At 41.5% G+C, this 13038-nt stretch overlaps 1 protein-coding gene across 1 annotated transcript in view; it reads right to left on the reverse strand.

The window, feature by feature from the left end:
- Nucleotides 1–13038, reverse strand: part of LOC143861314 (protein VAC14 homolog) — a 110032-nt gene that overhangs the window by 64856 nt on the left and 32138 nt on the right. The gene's annotated exons all lie outside the window — the stretch shown is intronic.

The raw sequence follows: 13038 nt of genomic DNA on the forward strand, positions 1-13038 counted from the left end.
GTAGGTGACATAGTATCCGAAGCGACTTTGCATCCGAAAGAAATAGTATTCGAGGCCACATTGTATCCAATACGACATTATATCCGATGGCAACATAGTACCCGACGCGACATTGTAGCCGAAGGCTACATTGTCTCCGACGCAACAGTGTATCCGAGGCAAAATAGTATCTGAGGCTACATTGTATCTGTGACAACATTATATCCGAAGCGACGTACCAGAAGGCATAGTATCAGAGGCAACATTGTATCCGAGGCAACAATGTACCTGAGGTAACATTGTATACGAAGGCAACATAATATCCGTAGCGACCTTGCATCCGAAAGCAAACTAGTATCCAAGGCTAAATTGTATCGGAGGCGACATCATATCCGATGCCAGTATCCGAAGCGACATTGTAGCCAAAGTCAACATAGTATCCGAGGCAATAATGTATCCAAGGCGACTTTATATTCCAGGCAACATTGTATCGGAGATATCCTAAGGCAACATAGTATCTGAAGTGACATTCGAGTCGAAGGCAACATAGTACCCGAGGCTACAAAGTATTCGAGGCGATTTTATATCTGAGGCAACATTGTATTCGAGGCGACATAGTAACCGATGCGACCTTGTATCTGAAAGAAAATAGTATCTGAAGCTACATTGTATCCGAGGCGACATTATATCCGAAGGCAACATAGTATCCAATGCGACATTATAGCCGAAGGGCAACATTGTATCCGAGGCGACTTTGTATCCGAGCCAACATTTTATCCTAAGCGACAATCAATCCGAAGGCGAAATAGTATCCGAACCAACCTTGTATCCGAAAGCAAAATAGTATCCGAGGCTATATTATATCAGAGGGAACATAATATCCGAAGGCAACATAGTATCCGAAGCAACATTGTAGCCGAAGGCAACATAGTATCCGAGGCTACATTGTATCTGAGGTGACTTTATAACCGAGGCAACATTATATCAAAGGCAACATTGTATCCGAAGTGACCTTTCATCGGAAGCAAAATAGCATCCGAGGCTATATTGTGTCAAAGGTGACATTATATCCGAAGGCAACATAGTATCCAAAGCGACGTTGTAACTGAAGGCAACATAGTAACCGCATTGTATCCAAAGCCACATTGTAGCTGAAGGCAACATAGTAACCGAGGCTACATTATATCAGAGGCAACTTCATATCCGAGGCAATTGTATCTAATGCGACATTGTATGCGACGGCAACAGAGTATCCGAAGCAAACTAGTATCCGAAAGCAATATAGTATCCGAAGCGAACTAGTATTCGACAGCAAAATATTATCTGAAGGCAGCATAGTATCTAAAGCTAAATTGTAGCCTAAGGGCTACATTGTATCCGAGGCGACTTTATATCTAAGGCAACATTGTATCCGAGGCGACATTGTATCCGAAGGTGACAAAGTATCCGAAGCGACCTTGTATACGAATGCCAAATAGTTACGAGAATACATTGTATCCGAGGCAACATTAGATCCAAAGGCAACATAGTATCCTAAGCTACATTGTACCCAGAGGACGCATAGTACCAGAGGCTACATTGTACCCGAGGCGACTTTATATCCGAGGCGATATTGTATCCGAAGCGAATTTGTATCCGAAAGCAAAATAGTATTTGACGCTACGTTGTATACGAGGCGACGTTATATCCGAAGGCAATGTAGTATCTGAAGCGACATTGTAACCGAAGGGCTATATTGTATCCGATGTGACTTTATATTCGAGGCAACATTTTATCCGAAGGCGACATTGTATCTGAAGGCAACATAGTATCCGAAGCGAGATTGTAGCCAAAGGCAACATAGAATCCGAGGCTACATTGTATCCGATGCGACTTTATATCCGAAACGACTTTGTATCCCAGGCGACAATGTATCCGAAGGCGAAATAGTATCTGAAGCGACCTTGTATCCGAATGAAATAGTATCAGAAGCGACATTATATCCGATGGCAACATAGTATCCTATGCGATATTGTAGCAGAAGGCAACATAGTATCCGAGGCAACATTATATCCTAGGCAACTTTATATCCAACGAACCATTGTATCTGAAGGCGACATAGCATCTGAAGCGACCTTGTATTCAAAAGAAATAGTATCTGAGGCTCCATTGTATCCGGGGCGACATTGTAGCCGAAGGCAACATAGTATCCGAGGCAACAGTCTATTTGAGGCGACATTATATTCGAAGGCAACACAATATCCGAGGCGACATAGTATCCAAAGCGACTTTGTATCCGAAAGAAAATAGTATATGAAGCTATATTGTATCCGAGGCGACATTACATACGAAGGCAACATAGTATCCGAAGCGACAATGTAGCCGACGGAAACATAGAATCCGAGGCTTAATTGTATTCGAGGCGACTATATATCCAAGGCAACATTGTATCCGACGGTGACAGTATTCTAAGCGACTTTGAATCCGAAAGAAAAACAGTATCGGAGGATACATTATATCTGAGGAGATATTATATGCGAAGGCAACGTAGTATCCAAAGCGACATTGTACCAGGAGGGAGCATAGTACCTGATGCAACATTGTATCCGATGGAGACGTTATCCTAAGCGACATTGTATCCGAAAGCAAAATAGTTGCGAGACTACATTGTATCAGAGGCAACATAGTATCCAAAGCTACATTGTACCCGGAGGCAGCATAGTACCTGAGGCTACATTGTTTCCAAGGCGACTTTATATCCGAGGCAACATTGTATCGAATGGCCACATTGTATCCGAAGCGAATTTGTATCTGAAACCAAAATAATATCCGAGGTTATATTGTATCCGAGGCGACATTATATCCGAAGGCAAGGTAGTATCTAAAGCGACATTGTAGCCGAAAGGCAACATTGTACCGAGGCAACATTTTATCCAAGGCGAGATTGTATCCGAACGCGACATAGTATCCGAAGAGACCTATCCGAAGGCATCATTATAATCGATGCATCATTGTATCCGAGGCGACATTATATCCGAAGGCAACATTGTATTCGAAGCGACATTGTAGCCCAAGGCAACATAGTATCTGAGGCGACTTTAAATAGAGGCAACATTATATCCAAAGGCGAAATAGTATCTGAAGCGACCTTGTATCCGAATGAAATAGTATCCAAGGTTACATTGTATCCGAGGCGACATTATAACTGATGGCAACATAGTATCCGATACGACATCGTAGCCGAAGGAAACATAGTATCCGAGGCAACATTGTAGCCGAGGCTACACTGTGTCCATAGGTGACATAGTATCCAAAGCGACTTTGTATCCGAAAGAAATAGTATCCAAGGCTACATTGTATCTGTGGCAACATATCTGAAGCGACGTTATACCCAAAGGCAAACATAGTATCCGAGGCAACAATGTATTTGAGGCGACATAGTATCCGTAGCGACCTTGTATCCGAAAGCAAAATAGTATCCGAGGCTGCATTGTATCGGAGGCGACATTATATCCAAACTAACATAGTTTCCGAAGCGACATTGTAGCCGAAGTCAACATAGAATCCAAGGCTACATTGTACCCAAGGCGACTTTATATCCGAGACGACTTTATATTCGAGACGAGATTGTATCTGAATCGACATGATATCCAAAGGCAATATAGTATCCGAAGCGACATCGTAGCCGAAGGTAACATAGTACCCGAGGCGACATTATATCCGAAGGCGACATAGTAACCGAAGCGACCTTGTATCCGAAAGAAAATAGTATCTGAGGCTATATTGTATCCGAGGCGACATTACATCTGAAAGCAACATAGTAACCGATGCGACATTATAGCCGAAGGGAAACATTATATCCGAGGCGACTTTATATCCGAGGCAACATTTTATCCGAGGCGACATAGTATCCAAAAGCAAAATAGTATTCGAGGCTACATTGTATCCTAGGGAACATTATATCCTAAGGCAGCATAGTATTCGAAGCGACATTGTAGTAAAAGGCAACACAGTATCCAAGGCTACATTGTATCCGAGATGACTTTATAACCGAGGCAACATTATATCCAAGGCGACATTATATCCAAAGCGACCTATCGGAAAGAAAATAGCATCCCAGGCTATATTGTATCTAAGGCGACATTATATCCGAAGCGACATTGTAGCTGAAGGCAACATAGTAACTGAGGCTACATTGTACCAGAGGCGAATTCATATCCGAGGCAAGATTGTATCCGATGCGCATTGTATGCGACGGCGACAGAGTATCCGAAGCGAACTAGTATCCGAAAGCAAAATAGTATCCGAGGTTACATCGTATCCGAGCAACATTATATCCGAAGGCAACACAGTATCTAAAGCGACATTGTAGCCTAAGGGCTACATTGTATCCGAGACGACTTTATATCCGACGCAACATTGCATCCGAAGGCGACAAAGTATACGAAGTGACCATGTATCCGAAAGCAAAATAGTTACGAGACTACATTGTATCCGAGGCAACATTATATCTGAAGGCAACATAGTATCCGAAGCTACATTGCACCCCGAGGGAGCATAAAACCAGAGGCTACATTGTACCCGAGGCGACTTTATATCTGAGGAAACATTGTATCCGAAGCGAATTTGTATCCGAAAACAAAATAGTATCTAACGCTACATTGTATCTGAGGCGACATTATATCCGAAGGCAACGTAGTATCTGAAGCGACATTGTAGTCGAAGGGCAATATTGTATCTGAGGTGACTTTATATTCGAGGGAACATTTTATCGAAGGCGACATTGTATCCGAAGCGACCTTGTATCCGAAGGCAAAATAGTATCCGAGGCAACATTGTACCCAAGGCGACAATGTAGCCGAAGACAACATAGTATCCGAGGCGACATTGTATCCGAAGGCGAAATAGTATCCGATGCGACACTGTAGCCAAAGGCAACATAGTATCAGAGGCAACTTTATATCTGAGGCAACATTGTATCTAAAGCGACATTGTATTCGTAGGCGACATAGTATCCGAAGAGACAATGTATCCGAAAGAAACAGTATCTGAGGCTACATTTTATCCGAGGCGATATTATATCTGATGGCAACATAGCATCCGATGCGACATTGTAGCCTAAGGCAACATAGTATCCGAGCCAACAGTGTATTCGAGGCGACATTATATTCGAAGGCAACACAGTATCCGAAGCGACATTATAGCCGAATGAAATATAGTCTCCAAGGATACATTGTATTCGAGGCGACTTTATATCCGAGGCAACATTGTATCTGAGGAGACATAGTATCCGAAGCGACTTTGTATTCGAAACTATATTGTATCCGAGGCGACATTATATCCAAAGGCGACATAGTATCCGAAGCGACAATGTAGCTGAAGAAAATATAGCATCCGAGGCTACATTATATATGAGGCGACTTTATATCCGAGGTAACATTGTATCCGAGGTGATATTATATCCGACGATGACATAGTATCCTAAGAGACCTTGTATCCGAAAGAAAAATAGAATTGGAGGATACATTGTATCTGAGGAGACATTATATCCGAAGCGACATTGTACCAAGAGGGAGCATCGTACCCTAGGCGATTTTATAACCGAGGCAACAATGTATCCAAAAGCAAAACAGTATCTGAGGCTACATTATATCCGAAGGCAACATAGTATCCAAAGCTGCATTGTAACCGAATGGCAACATTGTATCGAAGGTGACATCATATTCGAGGCAACATTTTATACAAGACGAAATTGTATCCGAAGCAACCGTGTATCCGAAGGAAAAATAGTATCGGAGGATAGATTGTACCCGAGGCGACATTATAGTCGAGGACAACATAGTATTCGACGCGACATTGTAACTGAAGGCAACAAAGTATTCGAGGCCACATTGTACCCGAGGCGACTTCATATCCGAAGAACCATTGTATCCGAGGCGACATAGCATCTGAAGGCGACCTTGTATCCAAATGAAATAGTATCCGAGGCGACATTTTATCCGATGCCAACCTAGTATCAGATGCGAGATTGAAACCGAAGGCAACATAATATCTGAGGCAACATAGTATCCGATGCAACATTGCACCAGTAGGCGACATAGTATTCGAAGCGACATTGCACCAGTAGGCGACATAGTATCCGAAGCGACCTTGTACCCGAAAGCAAAATAGTATCCGAGGCTACATTGTTTCTGATGCTACATTGTATCTGAGGCGACATTATATTCGAAGGCAACATAGTATCCAAAGTAACATTGTAGCCAAAGGCAACATAGTATCCGAGGCAACATTGTATCCGAGGCGACATTGTATCCGAGGCGACTTTATATTCGGGGCAACATTGTGTCTGAGGCGACATTATATCCGAAGCTACATTGTAGCCGAAGGCAACATAGTATCCGAGGATACATTGTATCCGAGGCAACTTTATACTTGACGCGACTTTATATTCGAGGCAACATTGTATCCGATGCAACATTATATCCAAAGGCAACATAGTATCTAAAGCGACACTGTAGCCGAAGGCAACATAGTACCCGAGGCTATATTGTATTCGATGCGACTTTATATCCGAGGCAACATTGTATCCGAGGCGACATTGTATCCGAAGCGACCTTTTATCTGAAAGCAAAATAGTATCTCAAGCTACATTGTATCCGAGGCGACATTATATCCGAAGGCAACATATTACTCGAAACGATATTATAGCTGAAGGCAACATAGTACCTGAGGCTACATTGTATTCTAGGCGACTTTATATCCGAAGCAACATTGTATCCGAGGAGAGATTGTTTCCAATGGTGACATTGTATCCAAAGCGACATTCTATCCGAAAGCAAAATAGTATCTGAGGCTACATTATATCCGAGGCAACATTATATCCGAAGGCAGCCGAGTATCCGAAGCGACATTATAGTAGGAGGCAGTATAGTACCTGAAGCTACATCGTATCCGAGGCAACTTTATAACCGAGGCAACAATGTATCCGAGGCGACATTGTATCCGAAGTGAATTTATATCCGAACGCAAAATAATATCTGAGGCTACATTGTATCCGAGACGACATTATATCCGAAGGCAACATAGTATTCGAAGCAATATTGAAGTCGAAGGGAAACATTGTATGCAAGGTGACGCAATATTTGAGGCAACATTTTATCCGAGGCGACATTGTATCTGAAGCGACCTTGTATTTGAAGGAAAAATAGTATCCGATGAGACATTATATCCTAAGGCTACATTATATTCGAAGCGAAATTGTAACCGAAGGCAACATAGTATCCGAGGCGACTTTATATCCGAAGAACCATTGTATCAGAGGCGACATTGTATCCGAAGGCGGCCTTATATCCGAATGAAATTGTATCCAAGGCCACATTGTATGCGAGGCGACATTATATCCAATGGCAATATAGTATCCGAGGCGACATTGTACCCGTGGGTGACATAGTATCCGACGCGACCTTGTATCCGTAACCAAAATAGTATTCGAAGCTACATTGTATCCAAGGCTACATTGCATCTGAGGCGACATTATATTCGAAGGCAACATAGTACCCAAAGCGACATTGTAGCCTAAGGCGACATAGTATCCGAGGCGATTTTATATTTGAGGCAACATTGTGTCTGAGGCGACATTATATCTGAAGGGGACATACTATCCCAAGCGACGTTGTATCCGAAAGCAAAATAGTATCCGAGGCGACATTATATCTGAAGCCAACATGGTATCCGAAGCGAAATTTTAGCCGAAGGCAATATAGTATCCGAGGCTACATTGTATCCGAGGCAACTTTATATCAGAGGCGACTTTATATTCGAGGCAACATTGTATCCGAGGCGACATTATATCTGAAGGCAACATAGTATCCGAAGCCACATTGTAGCCGATGGAAACATAGTACCCGAGGCTACATTGAATTCGAGGCAACTTTATATCCGAAACAACATTGTATCCGAGGCGACATTGTCTCCGATGTTGACATTGTATCCGAAGCGACCATCTATCCGACAGCAAATTAGTATCTGAGGCTACATTGTATCCAAGGCGACATTATATCCAGAGGTAACATAGTATTCGAAGCGACATTATAGCCGAACGGACCTTGTACCTGAAGGCAACATAGTATTCGAACGGACCTTGTATCCGAAAGCAAAATAGTATCCGAGGCTACAGTGTATCCGAGGGGACATTATATCCGAAGGCAACATAGAATCTGAAGCGACATTTTAGCCAAAGGCAACATAGTGTCTGACGCTACATTGTATCCGAGACAACTTTATATCCGAGGCAACATTATATCAAAGGCGACAGTATATCCGAAGGCGACCTTGCTTCTGAAGCGACCTTCTATCCGAAAGAAAATATTATCCGAGGGTACATTGTATCTAAGGCGACATTATATCCGAAGCGACATTGTAGCCGAAGGCAACATAATAACCAAGGCTACATTGTATCAAAGGCGACTTTATATCCAAGGCAACATTGTATCCGATGCGATGGCGACAGTGTATCCGAAGCGAGCTAGTATCTGAAAGCAAAATAGTATCCGAAGCTACATCGTTTTCGAGGCGACATTATATCCAAAGCCAACATAGTATCCGAAGCGACATTGTAGTCGAAGGACTACATTGTATCCGAGGTGACTTTATATCTAAGGCGACATTTTATCCGAAGCGACATTGTACCCGAAGGCGACTTAGTATCTAAAGCGACCTTGTATCTGAAAGCAAAATAGTTACAAGACTACATTGTATCCGAGGCAACATTATATCCGAAGGCAATATAGTATCCGAAGCTACATTGTACCCGGAGGCAGCATAGTACCCGAGGCTACATCGTTTCCTATGCGACTTTATATCCGAGGCAACATTGTATTCAATGGCGACATTGTATCCGAAACCAAAATAGTATCTGAGGCTACATTTTATCCTAGGCGACATTATATCCGAAGGTAAGGTAATATCTCCGAAGGCATCATTGTATCTGAGGCATCATTGTATCCGAGGCGACATTATATCCGAAGGCAACATAGTATCCGAAGCGACATTTTAGCCGAAGGCAACATAGTATCCGGACGACTTTATATAAAGGCAACATTGAATCCGAGGCGACTTGTATCCGAAGGCAAAATAGTATCCGAAGCGACCTTGTATCCGAATGAAATAGTACCCGAGGCGACATTATATCCTATGGCAACATAGTATCCGTTGCTACATTGTAGCAGAAGGCAACAGAGCATCTGAGGCAACTTTATATATATATTTTTAAATGACGTTTAATTAATATTAAGGTAGCATTCAGGACCAGGAGTCCCAGTCTGCAATACAAAATATTAAACAGGACTGGCATGGGCATACCCAAAACCAGATAGCAAGTACAGCAAATAAAAACAACATATTGTCCCCCTACACCTCCTCCTCTCTTTCTGACATTGGCAACCTTTCTTAACGAGTTCAATGGGATTACTTGAATACCTTAGTCTATGTCTTTCTAACCAAAGCCAACCTGCATTTCTAAGAACCTACAGCCTTCAAGACATTCAAGAGACAACATAGCAAGGCAAAAGTGTACAGGGGAGGAGTCTAGACAAAAGACTTCTCGAGTCAAGACTAATGGGTCCAAGAGAAACCATCAGCTTAAACAAGAACCCTGTACAGGTTCCCCCAACAGTTAAAAGCGACTACTGAAATTAAACCATACACAAATCATTGAGCTTCGTACTTGCATCTTCCAGCTTTCTACAATTAATTTCCTTCCCTCCTACTTCTATCCGCATATCTAAACAGAGCTTAATTGACCTAAAATTATATACAACAATTCGAACACAAATTTTCCTTTACTGAGAGTATCTCTGTACTTTTCGAGTGGCCCCCATTAATTTTGCGATTCAGTTATTGGCTCGGCCTCTGTGATTGTCCCTGCTGTCTCATTCACTCCTCGAGATTGAATGGATTAGTACATTTCTCGTCTTTTTCCTAGATTCTCATGGTAGGACATCCCCAATACATCGCCCATAGCTAGGAACTTATTAAAACCTACCAATTCTGGGTTCTGAGGCACATCCTCATCATTTGCTATCAGGATTCCTTTTCCTTTGTCTTCCCTATCCAATTCATCAGATTGAGCGACCTTGTATCCGAAAGCAAAATAGTATCTGAGGCGACATTATATCTGAAGGCAATATAGTAACTGAAGTGACATTGTAGCCGAAGGCAACATAGTATCTGAGGCTACAATGTATCCGAGCCAACTTTATATTTCTAGGCAACATTGTATCCGAGGCGACATGGTAACCGAAGGCGACATTGTACCCAAAGCGACATTGTAGCCGAAGGGCAACATTGTATTCGATGCGACTTAATATCCGAGGCAACATTGTATCCGATGCGACATTGTATCCGAAGGTGACATAATATCTGAAGCGACCTTGTATCCGAAAGCAAAATAGTATCTGATGCTACATAATATCCGAGGCGACATTATATCCGAAGGCAACATAGTATCTGAAGCGACCATGTATCCGAAAGCAAAATAGTATCCGACGCGACATTATATCCGAAAGCAACATAGTATCCGAAGCGACATTGTATCCGAGGCTACATGGTATCCCAGGCGACTTTATATTCAAGGCAACATTGTATCTGAGGCGACATTGTATCCGAAGGCAACAGTATCTGAAGCGACCTTGTATCCAAAAGCAAAATAGTATACGAGGCGCAAAATAGTATACGAGGCAACATTATATCCCAAGGCAACATTATATCCCAAGGCAACATAGTATCCGAAGCAACATTGTACCCAAAGGCAACATAGTATCCGAGGCAACGTTATATCCGAGGCGACATTCTATCCAAAGGAGATATAGTATCCGAAGCAACCTTGTATCCGAAAGCAAAATAGTACCCGAGGCTACATTTATCCGAGGCGACATTATATCCGAAGGCAACATAGTATCTGAAGCGACATTGTAGCCTAAGGCAACATAGTATGTGAGGCTACATTGTATCCGAGTCGACATTATATCCGAGGCAACATTGTATCCAAGGCGACATTGTATCCAAATGAGACATAGTATCCGAAGCGACGTATCCGAAAGCAAAATAGTATCTGATGCTACATTGTATCCAAGGCGACATTATATGTAAAGGCAACATAATATCCGAAGTGACCTTGTATTCGAAGTCAAAATAGTATCCGATGCTACAATGTATTCGAGGCGACATTATATCCGAAGCAACATTGTAGCTGAAGGGCAACATTGTATCCGAGGCAAGTTTATATCCGCGGCAACATTGTCTCAAGGGCGACATTGCATCCGAAGGCGACATAATATCCGAAGCGACCTTCTATCCGAGGCTACATTGTATCCGAGGCGACATTATATCCGAAGGCAAAAAATTTCGGGCTAACATGTGTAGATTTTAGTAATGTTTCGGCCATGTCGACTGAAGCACTACCACTTTAGTATTTAGATTACAGAACTTCGATTGAAATGTTGAAATTTCGACCAAAGTGGATAAAGAAGGTTGGGTTTCACATTTTTGCTTGGAAAGTACTTATTTTATGTTTTTTCTTGTTTTGTTACTTATGACACAAATCTATTAACTATTTGTTGATTTCAGGCATTTGGATATGAATTAATGCATGGATTTTTATTTTTCATGGATTTATGGCTTTGAACTTTGGAAAAAATATCTTTTCAAATAAAAACTAATCACATAAACATGTTAGCTTTTAATTTTATTATAATGTGAGTTCTTTCCTGATGTACTGATTGATGGGACCCGATTTTTTGTTTTAAAAAATAATTATTTTACTTATTTAAAAAAAAATCTTTAATACAGGAAAAACTAGATTTAAAAAAAAAAAACTTTAAATATATGCATGTTAGCTTCCAATTTTTTATGTGAGTTATTATTTCACAAAATACCGATTAAAGGAGTAAGATTTTTTCCAAAAAAATTAATTTTTTTTTTTTTGTTAGAAAATCCTATAAATTTCCACCATTATATTGTACTCCTACTTCATGAAATTAATGAATGGAGTGGCGTTCTCTTGAATGGAGTGACTTCCTCTGACATTTTTCTAACGGTTCCAGACATGCACAACCACGCATGTAATTAGGTGTTTGATCTTGTTAAACTGTTATTGATAGTTGTCTTGCTTGTGTGATGTGTATTTGTGCTTATTCTAACATTTCCTGGAGTTTTAGCATAGATTTCCATTGTTTACATGCATTTCCCTAAAGTTTTGTGATTTTACACGATTTCCACCGCATCGCCAAGGATTTTTCTTCCACGGCTTGAATATAACCCTCTCAAGCAACAATCTCAGGAACAATGATGACAGAAGCATCGATACTCCTGTCAAAACATGATCCACAGTAGAGAACTCCATGAAATAAGCCAAGCGTCAACACTGGCCACCTCCGTGCACCTGAACGAAAGCCAAGCAGAAACCATCTGGCCCAAGAGCCCGATCCCCCCTTGAGACAACCAAGATAGCCTTCTGGACTTCCTCAACGGTGAATGGCTTCTCTATATTTTCAGTACTCCTATCATCCAAGAAATCAAAGTTCGAACAAAATCCCCTCCATCTTAGGTTTAATGCCTCTCTCTGCCAAATAAAGAGACTAATAGAAGAAAACATCACCATAAATAGAGGCTGGATTAGCACATCAAGATCCTAAGCATGCCCTGGATTCAAGTGGCTCTTCTTCTAGCAGTGGCAATGTTCTGAAAGTAAGTAGTGTTCTTATGCCCATCTTGCAACCATTCAGTCCTAGCACGTTAGCACCACTTGCTCTTATCATCAGGGTGCCTCCCTGCCACTCAACTCAAAATCGCATATATGAGCATCCCGTTCTTTTTATGTAGAAGACAGATTTTCTCAAGAATCTTATCTTTCTTGTAACTTGTAACACGACAAGCTGAACAACTTTATCGACCACCCCTTCAACTTAGACTTCGTGAAACGAAGTATTTGAGCAAGATAGTGATTTCCTTCGTAACAAAACCTCTCACAAGGCAATCTTTACCCCTTTTATAAGTTGTTTGTTCTTAATAAAATAACTCTTT

The sequence above is a fragment of the Tasmannia lanceolata genome, unplaced genomic scaffold (assembly GCF_043159265.1).
Source record: "Tasmannia lanceolata isolate RefF3 unplaced genomic scaffold, GAP_Taslan_0.1 ptg000037l, whole genome shotgun sequence".
NCBI lineage: Eukaryota > Viridiplantae > Streptophyta > Magnoliopsida > Canellales > Winteraceae > Tasmannia > Tasmannia lanceolata.